The sequence below is a fragment of the Canis lupus genome, chromosome 14 (genome assembly GCF_003254725.2).
Source record: "Canis lupus dingo isolate Sandy chromosome 14, ASM325472v2, whole genome shotgun sequence".
Lineage (NCBI taxonomy): Eukaryota > Metazoa > Chordata > Mammalia > Carnivora > Canidae > Canis > Canis lupus.
Window position 1 is genome coordinate 33718533 of NC_064256.1, and position 11670 is coordinate 33730202.

Here is an 11670-nt window from a genome sequence, read left to right on the forward strand (position 1 = left end):
AAGAGATCTTACCACTTTCCAAAGGGCTCAGCTCAGCTGGTCCCCTAGGAGCCTCTCTTGTACCCTCAAATATCGAGTCGGCCCCACGGCTTGTGGGGTCCACGGCGGAAACATCGGCCTATTGGGGATACTTCTGTCTGTCCTCACTTCCCAAACCGCAGAAGTGCCTGTGGAAGCTTAGTCCTGATGGTCAAGAGGACCCCCGGGAGCCCCTTCTCCCAAACACAAATGGAACCATGACTTGTTCCCATGGGCACCCCAGGTTTCTCAGGGTAACACAGACTCCTTAATATGGCTAAGGTACTTACAAGACCATATAGGGATCTGCTGCCAGCCCCGGAGTCCCATTTATCACAATCCCCACTTTACCTTTTCTGCTAGCCACCACCCGAGTTCATTGATTCCCTTTCACCTTGCAACCTCTCTTTTCCATCACTTTCTGCTCCCTGGGAAAATATGAATGAATGAATGAATGAATGAATGAAAAGAAAAGAAAGAAAAGAAAGAAATAACAGGCTATAAAAAGCTCAAAGTCTAATGGGGAAATAGAATCTAAACATAAATATACAATAGGATTACACTGCATAAATGCCAAGAGAAATGCATAGCAGTTAGTGAGGTAACTTCTAACACACCTCCACCTCCCCAAGGTATTGCAAAAAAGTCTCTAAGCCTCTCTCAACTTGTTTTCTGCCTGTTATAATAACGTACCTACCCTGCTCAATGGGAAGAAAGTTCAAATAAGAAGTGAAAAACATTTTCTCTAGTAGTCTTTGATTTCAAATTCAGCATAAGATGATAATGGGATGAAACTGCTCCCAAAGCCCAGTGATAAATGTGAGCCCATGAGTAGGAAATGTAACAGCCTTTACCTGGATTTGATTGCAAAGTCCTCCAACAGTCCTATGCAGGACCCCTTTGTTTAGTGTTCTCAGCTTTGGCTAAATATCAAAATCACCTGAAGAGCTTTAAAATCTTATGCCTTAACAGCGTCTCCAGACCATTTAATCAAAACTTCTCCCTGCAGTCAAGGTGCATGTAGATTGTCTGCAGGTGAATTGAATGAAAATTTGTCCAGAGCAATTTAGTCAAAACAAGCTGGACATCAAGACAATTTAGTCACAACGAACTTACTTGAAATCAACTACACCAGAAATTATTTTTCACAAATTTTAAATATGGGATAGTTTTATGACCCTTTGTGTGCTCATAAGAGATTTGCTTGTTTGATTTTGAAAATTGTTTTCTACTTTTTAGTTTTTTAAAGTTCTGGCTTGATTGTTAGCTGCTACCCACGATCTGCATGATTTGGAAGTGTGAAAAGGTGATTTAGCCTACGTGTAAATGTTCACTGCTTTGGAGTTACTTTACCAAATTAACCTGTTTCACCTATTACCCAGAGAAGAAGAAAAGAAGTACAGTGAGATTCCTCCCACCTATCTCCCACCGCACACAAATTCACAAAGTTTACTTGATCAAGGGCTTGTAGTTGAACCATACCATTTTCTTTTTGCCTAAAATTTGATCAAAGTGGCACAGGAAGTCAGGCATTGGTGATCGCTGTCTCACAAAAAAAAACCCTGTCAAGTCAAAGTAAAGCATGTGCTAAGAAAACCTCTTTTCTACAAGGAGAAGAGAGAAGTTTGGACGTGACTTAGTCTGCATGTCCACTGATCCTGCCAAAAAAGAGAGAAAAGTGTCCCTGAAACTCTCTGTATCCTTTTCTTACCATTGACCTTTTCCTCTCCAACATGCGTACGTGCACACACACACACAGTATTATGTTTCTGTTCCTCACAATCATTAAATCCCTGGAGCAATATAAATGTGCAATAATTGGTAGTTTGCTGAAATAAATCACAAAGTAATTTGTGTCATATGCTCTGATTTTTATGGAAAATATGCACATTTATATGGTTAGAAAAGAATCTGGATGTATAAATACCATGTGTTAATATTAGTTATCTCTTGAGAGTGAGTTAATGGCTTTCTAAAATTGTGTGAATTTTCATATACTGTAATGAATGTGCATTGTTTTTATAGTTTTAGAAAGTAGAAACTTAATGAAGGAAAGGATTCCTGTTGTTGGTGTTTTGGTTGTTACAAGATATCCTCAATTTTTCAGTTTAATATAGTGCAAGGTGAGGAGCCTGAGTGCTAAAGTTACATTATTTGAGTCTGAATCATGGCTCTGCCAGTTACTAACTGTGTAACATTACTAGGCAAGTTCTTACTTTTTAAAGAAAAAAATGTGAAATTATTAGAGTAGACTTTACTGAAGAAATGGAATTAGAAAGTTTGAACTATGTATAAAGATTTCCATAAAATAGTTTTATATAAAGGGCAGTGCAAGTAAAAATATCATTGCATTAATTGGCTTTTGCTGCATAACAAACCATTCTCAAATTTGGTGGCTTTAATAACAATCATTAATCCAGTTCCTAATTCTGTGAATACAAATTTGGACTGGGCTCAGCTGGACTCACTCAAGCATCTGTAGTCAGGTGTGGGTGGCTCCATGTGTCTCATCCTCCAGCAGGCTAGAGTAGGTTTGCTTTCCTGGCAGCTGCGCATGTTTCTGAGCGAGAGAGGGTGTGAGAGAAAACAAAATCTCTTGCCTAGACTCTAGAACATAGCGCAATCCAAGGCATGAAATGCTTATGATCTCAAGTACTTTGCCCTTTGCCTAAGAAAGGATCTGCTACTTCTGTCCTATACCAAATGTGCACTGGAAATCCCTAAACGTTCCCCACCCCCCAACAATAGAGTAATAATAGTCTTGACAACAAAAGTTTCATCACCTTTATGCATTATTTGTTTCAAATTGTTGGAATGAGTGATTTCATCAACATCACAACCACCACCATGATCATGATCATCATACCTGAACTTTATGGCAAAACTGCCAGGCACTGCGGTAAGTACTTTATACAAATCACCAACACAGAATCTTTATATACTTACTACAATTATTATATACTTTTACAGATGAGAAAACTATAATATAGGGAAGATTTTAAAATGTTGGCCCCATGAAGGTAACAATCCTATCTGTATTGTAAAAAGCTGGAAACCTAGTTAGTGCCTAGCGCATATTTCTTGAATGAGCAAATCAATGAGCTTTCCAAGGATACACAGCTGCTAATCAAGGAATTTAACCCAGGCGTGACTCATTCCATAGCTCATGCTTTGGATCACTAAAAATCCTCACTTTTCCTATACACGTGGCCAAAGATTATAAAGGAAGAAATTTTAAGAGTTAAGAAAATGAGTGCTTATTTTAATTAGCCTTTGCCTAAAAGCAAATGGGAAAGCAGGAATCAGAAAAACTGGTAAGTACTAGTCCTTTCTAACAGGCTTGGAAAGGTGTCAAAGAATTACCAGTTTAGGCCAAAGTGTGAGGGCTCGGGGTCTTGCAGAAAGTATTTCACAGTATGGCATGGCTGGTAAAATCCAGGTGCTAGCATCTGGTGATATGGGTGTCAGTTTTGGCTCTGTAATTTGGCTAGTCTTTTTAAACTTCAACTTCCTAATCTGTAGGGTAGAAGTATAATGATATGGAGAAGCTCTGTGGAGTAAACGAGATAATGGTAGTGTCATACTAAGCACAGTGACTGGCCCATAGTAAATGTTAAATAATATGTCCTTTTTGGAGTCCATGATGAACACATCGATTAGAATATTCTTGGTCAGCCTGATGAAGGCTGTAAAGCTGAACTAGGGAGCAGGAGGTTATAACTTCCTTGAATGAAGAGCAAGGCAGGGCCCTGGACCTAAGAGGAAAATTCATGTAAGAGTATGAATAAAAACTGGAGAATAACTTGGCCTCATCTCTGGGAATGAACTTTTTGTTTTGGTGTTATTAGCATGATTAATTTTAGCTCCTCTTTCAATGTACTACCCTTATAAGCAATTTATATACACAAACATTTGATTCAACTTAAAACAATGAAAGATTTCAATATACTACCCTCTTAAAATATTTTGATAAAATTTGCTCTAGATAAGAACTATGTTTACTGAGATACGAACTTGCAATCTTAAATATTTTTTTTAAAAAAATCATTTATTTATTTTAGAGAACAGGTAAGTGGGGAGAAGGACAGAGGGGGAGAGAGAAAGAGAAAATCTCAAGCAGACTTCATACTGAGTTAAGAGCTCATGATGGAGCTTGATGTCATGACCTGAACTGAAATCCAGAATCTGAGCTACTCACGTCCCCCTGCAATTTCTTTTGTCAGTAGGAAGGATTAAAATGTCTTCAGTACAGGGCAGCCCAGGTGGCTCAGCAGTTTAGCTCCGTCTTCAGCCCGGGACATGATCCTGGGGTCCCAGGATCCGGTCCCACATCAGGCTTCCTGCATGGAGCCTGTTTCTCTCTCTGCCTTCTCTGTCTCTCATGAATAAATAAATAAAATCTTTAAGAAATATAAAAAAATAAAATGTCTTCAGTACAAACTAATCGTTTGAAATAAATATATTTAATTTGGGAATAGTTTTTTGGGGGGAGGCGGGAAACACATGTATAAAATTTGCCTAATGGGTTTTGAAAATGAAGAAAACAAAAGTCTGAACAAGATACTAATGTATCAATCAGCTATTGGTTGATGCTAACTGCATGTGATTCACAAATGTGTCAGCAGATGGCAACTGTGAGCTTTCAATTTCTAAGTTTTGCTTTAGCCTAAAGTACTGCAGGAATGGCAAGAATCAAGGCACTTCCATATTAATGGTTGGTTTTTAACCTATAATCCTTCAAAAAAGGACTTGGCATCAATTTTTAACTCTGAAAGTTCTTTCTACCTACTTATGAGATTGCTGAACTAACAAATGTACACTGTGCTTACATTGAGGAAAAACAATAGTAGATATTATATTTTATTGAATATACTAGATTTTACATTTTGCAAACTATAGCTGTTGCTGAAAATACATGGAAATGAAGTCATTCAAATGCATCTGTTTGTAAGGTAAGGCACAACTGCTTTAATAAGGCTGTGTTTTATTCGCAGTGAAACTGTGCCCCATATGTTTAATGAAGTTGAAACTAACAGTTGAAAGCTTGTTTTTCAGAGAACTGTTTTCTCCTAATAAGCAGAATTCTGTCTCTGCAGAAACCTGGGCTCAAGGTCAACTGATATGGCTCCAGCCTATGAAAAAGCAAGATCCTGCATTCCTTACCCGAGATAAGAAACCCAAGACCCCATCCATTTTTATACTGGCTCTCGAAGCATGCCCATAGTCTCTTCTCCTTGTCCTAAGATAACTTTCTGACATGAGGGGCTAGATTTTGCCTTGCTAGTGTTAAGTCTCCACCCCAGGAATGTTTGTTACATATGTTTGCTCAATGCACATTCTCCATCTTTCTTCATGAATAGTCATCAGTTTTACTGCCCTTTTCATCAATAGGTATGTAATCTCAACCCCCATGATTATAAAAAAACTTGTTCTCTCCCCCTTCAGGGAAGTGGATTTAAGACCTGTTCTCCTGTGTCTCCTGGTTTGGCTGCCTCTCAAATAAAACCCTTTCCTTGCTACATACCTGGTGTTTCAGTGATTGGCTTTACTGTGCATCCATCGGGAAGGGAGATATGGGTTTGGTTACAGTAGTCCTTAAAGTCAGGTCCCTGGGTGTCTTCAGCATCACCTGAAATGTGGTTAGAAATGCAAATCTCAGGCCCCACCCTAGGTTTACTGAATTAGAACTCTGGAGGTGGTGCTCAGCTATCTGTTTACCAAGCCCTCCAGGAGATTATAATACCTGGGAAGTTTGAGAACCAGGACCTTAAAAGAAACTTGAAATACGGGATGGAGATTCTGAACTGATCATTTTTATTTAGGTATAATTGACATAAATGCAATAAAATTTAACAATGTAGTTGATTATTTCTTTCATATGATTTAGTGTTCACACACAGTAAAGTTTGCAAAATAAGGAACGTAAAATAGCACATAATTTACATAGACTCAGGGAGGTAAAATGCCATTATTTAATTTCCACACATTTCTTAAATGGAATGAAAAATTTCAGTTTATGTACCCTTCTAGATTTACTAAAAGGGATAATATTATGGTAAATTATATGTTGGAACTTAACCAACAAATTAAAATTACATCAAAATGTGATTATTTCCAAGGAGTATAGAACAATCTTTAGGAAGCTAAATAGTTCCCTATTAAAAGGGTGTTACTCTTATTTGTATTAACACATTGGCATATTCCATTCTTTCTCAGGCATAGTTAAATTGTCCTGCAATTCCGTTACTGAAATAAGGGGTATAACCACTTAAATTAACAACAAATCCACCCGGGCCACATTTTCATTTGTAAATAAGAGAAAGTATGCAAAAATTGTTTATCACTGTGATAATTTTATCCTAAATACTTCTTTGCCTCAATTACCTTCCTACCAATTTTTTTTTAGTAATTTTTGTACTAATTCAGAATTTTTTTTTAATTCAGAATTTCTAAAGAACACATAAACTACTGATTCCCATGAAGAGGCAGTGTTTACTCAACTTCAGTCTAGAGGCAACCTTTCTTCTTGTTAATGTATGAATAGTTTTTACAGTGTTAGTAAATGGATTATTTGTAAATCACATTAGGTACTTTTGAGGGAAATAAAAGAGCAAAAAAACCCATAAGTAATCATTGTATTCTTACTCTCTCTAACAATGGAATTGTGTCTTTCTCACTTTTGTGGTAATCAGATGCAATAATGTGCAAACACCCTGATGTTTATGCTTGGATTTTATCTCTTGGCCGTAGTATAGATGCTTTGATTATTACCTAGAATTTTTGTGTTAGAATTCAATAAATATATACATGCATAGTTTAAACCTGAACTTTAAAATGTAGACTTTCATAAAATCATACTAATTTTCAGCTCCACTTACCTGGGGTTACAGTATCTATCTAGGTATCAATTATTAGCAGGAAGGCAACTACATACCCTTTGGATGAAAGATTCTAGTTAAAATTAGGATTGTTTTAAATAGTAAAATGAACATAATGCTCTCTAGCTCCATCCATGTTGTTACAAATGGCAATATTTCATCCTTTTTTATAGCTGAATAATATGGTAGAATAAATACATATATTTATCTGCTTTTTTATGGCTGAATAATATGGTGGATAAATACATATATATTTATCTACCATATATATCCCATTATATATATTTACCACAACTTATTTTTTTATTCACATACACTTGAGATACTTCCATAATTTGACTACTGTAAATAATATTGCTATAAACATAAGGGTGCATGTATCCCTTTGAATTAGTATTTTTGTATTTTGGGGGTAAATATCCAGTAGCGTAATTAGTGAAATAAGTCAATCAGAGAAAGACAAATACCATATGATTTCACTCATATGTGGAATTTAAGAAACAAAACAAATGAGCAAGGGAGAAAGAGAGAGGGAGAAGGTGAGAGAGAGAAAGAGAAAACAAGAAACAGACTCTTAACTGTAGAGAACAAACTGATGGTTACCAGATGGTAAGTGGGTGGGGAGATGGGAGAAATAAGTGTTGGGAGTTGAGGAGTGCACTTTTCCTGGTGAACACTGGGTAATATATGTGATGTATGGAATTGTTTAGAATTCCAAAATTCCATGTTTGGAATTTGATGTATGGAATTGAGTCACTATTTTATATACCTGAAAATAATACAACACTGCATGTTAACTATACTGGAATTAAACATTTTTTTAAAGAAAAAAAACAGTAAAATAGTTTGTATGTGTGAGTAGCTATGTAATCTTGAGAGTCTTGGTTAGGAAGGAATAAAGGAGGTACAAGATGGGGGTGGGGCTACTTTCGGAAGCTATGATGTCATCTTTATATAATTTACTGACCTTTTATGAAAATTAGAGTTAGTATTTCTTTTAAGGCCCTAGTTCCTTCCCAACCAGACTTTACTGCAGCAGAGTTTCAACATCTTTTGAAAGGTTTTTTAATCCAAGGAATCTAGCCAGTAAAATTAACCATGGTGCTTGCAAGAATACCTATTGACATTCCCCTTTACTTCCATCTGCCTTTAGCTCACTGCAGAACAAAAATAGGAAATGACTTCCTTTTTTCTTTGACTATTACCTTAAAATTGTAGTTGAATAAACCACCTGCTGGCTGCAGAGTTTGCGTGGGTGTGAATTCACAGATCCTTGACACTAAATACATTCCAAAGAATGTGATATGGGAAGTTTGAGGGTGGAAAGTAGATAAAAATGAAATTTAGACACAGTACATTTTTGATACACAATTTACTCTCAAGTCATTAAATACATGCTTATTAATGAATCATATGCTAGACTCCCTCTTATGGTCACAGGGTGCTCTTAATATCTCTATGCTTTGGAAATTATTACAATAATGAATTCATCTTTATCCAGTGGCAAAGGGGACCTTCCCAGTTGTGAAAGAATGCAACAGCAAACAGAATTTTATAAGGGAAGATACTACATAAAAGCCACAATTTGTCAATAAAATAAAAATCCAGAACTCCAAGATTCACACTGAAAGGAGTATTCCTAGTCAAGAAGGATCAATGACTAATGAAAGCATCCCTTGTGTCTCACTTTCTCTTGACGTTTCTTGTGATCCCTGCTGTCATGCATATATCGACTTTAGTGTGACACATACAGGGTTAGCTCCCTTGAATAAAACCTCTTCCTCTAATGTTCTTGGCAAAGATAAGTAGGTTAAGCTAGAGATTTAAAAGAAGAAAAAGACAACTACTACAAGAAATGAACATATCTGATAATAAAGGCAAAATTTTGTCATGACAAAATTCATTTTTTTCTATAGCTTACTGATCTAATCCCCTGATGAAACCCAGGGGGAATATGATCTTGCCTCAGTTTCTTACTTACAGCTCCCTGCCTGTTTCCAAAGACCTCGTATAGATTTTCCAACCTTTTTACATTCAAGTTATGGAGAGCTCATGTTTTCTCTTTAGTTATCTGGGATCCTTTTTTTTGCATTCCTAGTTCCATTTGGAGCACATGCCTGTTTGCTTGTGACTAACATTTGTGTTGAGGCTGCTTTTGTCACTAGCTGCCACTGGCTTGGTGACCAAGGCTGGACTTCACCAGCTGGCTCAGGGGTAGGGAGTCCTGTTAAACAAACCCAAGTGCCTAGAGTGAAGTGAGTAGCTGTAGCGGTGAAAACTTGACAACTACAGAGATAATGTCTCAGGTTCGAGTGCAGGAACCAGAAACGGAAATCAAAGTACCACCACAGAACCAGAAATTTGGATCTGAAATCAAAAGAAGCTGAACAAATAAAGAGCAGTGGTTCCTATATGATAGAGCTGTGGTTTTATAAACTTACGGGTGTATAAATTGCAAGATTTGGTTGAATGGCTCTATGATTCATGGGTACAGCAAGAAATGACCTTACTTTTCAGATGAAATATTAATAATGTCTTAACACATTATCCACATTTCATATTAAATAAATTATATTAATATGATAGAGGAATATTTACATTTATAGACAATGCACATTATAATAACACTTGATAGATGTTTTTCAACTGCTGCACTGCCATCCTTTTTGCTGATAGATAGCAACAGGCTAATATTAACACTACTTATTCTATTGTGACTTGGAGACAGTCTTTTTTCCAGCAATTTGTTTTATTTTAGAAGACCTAGGGCCCTTTTAAATCAAATTAAAATTTTAAAATTCTTTTTTCTCAGACATTGATGCGGAAGTATTAGTATAATTAAAAGATAGAAAAGACCCAGAAGTCCAGATATCAAAAGGCATTTTAGATATTAATGAATGGAGTGGACATCTAAGCACAGGGTCCTTAGAGTACATTTATATAAGACTGAGTGTTACCTCTTTCCTGTCTGACTTACAATGAGGAACAGAGTGAGGGGTGGTAGATCCCTTCCTGCAACCCCCAATGAAGGAAACTGTAGCTTTTCTTTCCTGAGCAATGGTCTTAGAGAGCCCAAGGGGTATCTTCCAGCCCTCCATCAGGATGCTGTGAAATGACATTTCTGTCTTAATGAGTAGGTGAGGACAAATAGCCTGATTAATAACAAGGAACAGTCATGAGTCCTGATTCCTTGAGGTTAATAGAACACTTGCTGAAAATGTGACAAGATTTTAGGATTTTCTGTGAAGCTTCAGCCAAATTCTAAAGTGTCTCTGGCAATTTCCAGTAACACAATGCACTTTGGCTTTTGGAATAGGGCTTGCAATGTATTATGTGGCTAAGAGAGTAGAGTCTTAGGGTGTTAATGAAGAAAAACTTCAAAATCAATAGTCCCTACTTGATGTGAAGGAAAGTTTAAAGACGGAACCTAGTTCTTAAAGATTTCCAGGTAAATGAAAGCTGTGTGCCTATAACTAGTTAATGCATACAATATTGAACTATTAAAATATTGAATCAATTTGTTTAGATCTAGAGTTTGACTTTTTACAATATATTTCTTGGGAAATACATTCCTAATAAAAGGCTTTTGTATTCAGTAAATATTTTTCCTGCCAATAGGAGTAAAAAACCAAAACCAACAAGAACCAAAAAACTTTAGTGTAATTTTACGAGGCACCCACATTTCAAGCAATTTCTGAATTGGTTTCCTCTTCTCTGAGTAACTCACAACCTGTGATTTATGGTTTTGGAATAATTGAATTTCTTGGTTGTCACACACTTTGAGTAAGAAATATTACATAAGTTTCCAGAAAAAAAAATGATTTAAGGAAGACAAGAGTGAAGTGATGCCAAGTTCTAAAACTTTATTTGGAAACTGTGTTCTAACCAAATGGTACTTAAGATGCTCGATCTAAATTTCTGAAACATGTTTGCTAAATAATCTTTGAAAATGCAGCCTTGGACATACGGTTTCTAAACATGCCACGCTTGAGCTCAAGTCAGTGAAAAAAGTGGAGGGCCGCATATTGTTCTCACCTTCCCAAGCATAAGAAATGCAGAGTTTTTCATTGATGCGTGGTAATAGGCTGAGTAAATTTCTTCAAAAATAGAAGTTACACAACATCTCATTTTACCTGTCAAACATAAAATATTTAGTTATTTAGTGGAATGTTTCTGTGAACAGAATTTTTTAAACATGAAACCTCTACAACTTTTCGACTTTATTAAGGATTTGGCCTACACTGCATTTTTGCTAGTTTTTCCTAGTCCATGGATTTAACTGGTCCATCAACTTTAAATTCCATGGAGAGTTTACTAATTTTTTTCACATATTTTATTATAATGATAATTGGTTGACTGAGGGTTAAGGACAGTTTTCCTCTCTGTGGTTTTGACTAGCATTGTCTGATAGGATGTTCTGAGGTGATGTTGTCCATATGTGGCTATTCAGCACTTGGAATGTGGCTAGCTCAGTTCAACTGAGAAACTGAATATTTAATATTGTTTTGATTAATTTATATATATATGTTTAACCACACATGGTTAGGTTAGTGGCTACTGTATCAGATAATATAGGTAGATCTTAGAACAGTGAGTTTATGACCCTGAGCAATTCAAGTCTACATTTGTAAAAAACATTAATATTGGCCAGTCTGCATTGTATTCAAGGGTTATTCTCAGTGGTTCTAGGTTAGGAATCAATACTTACCTGCCAAAAAGATAGGTTAAAATTTGTTAGGACACTTCTGTTTGCTATGCCTGCAGTATCTTCCTG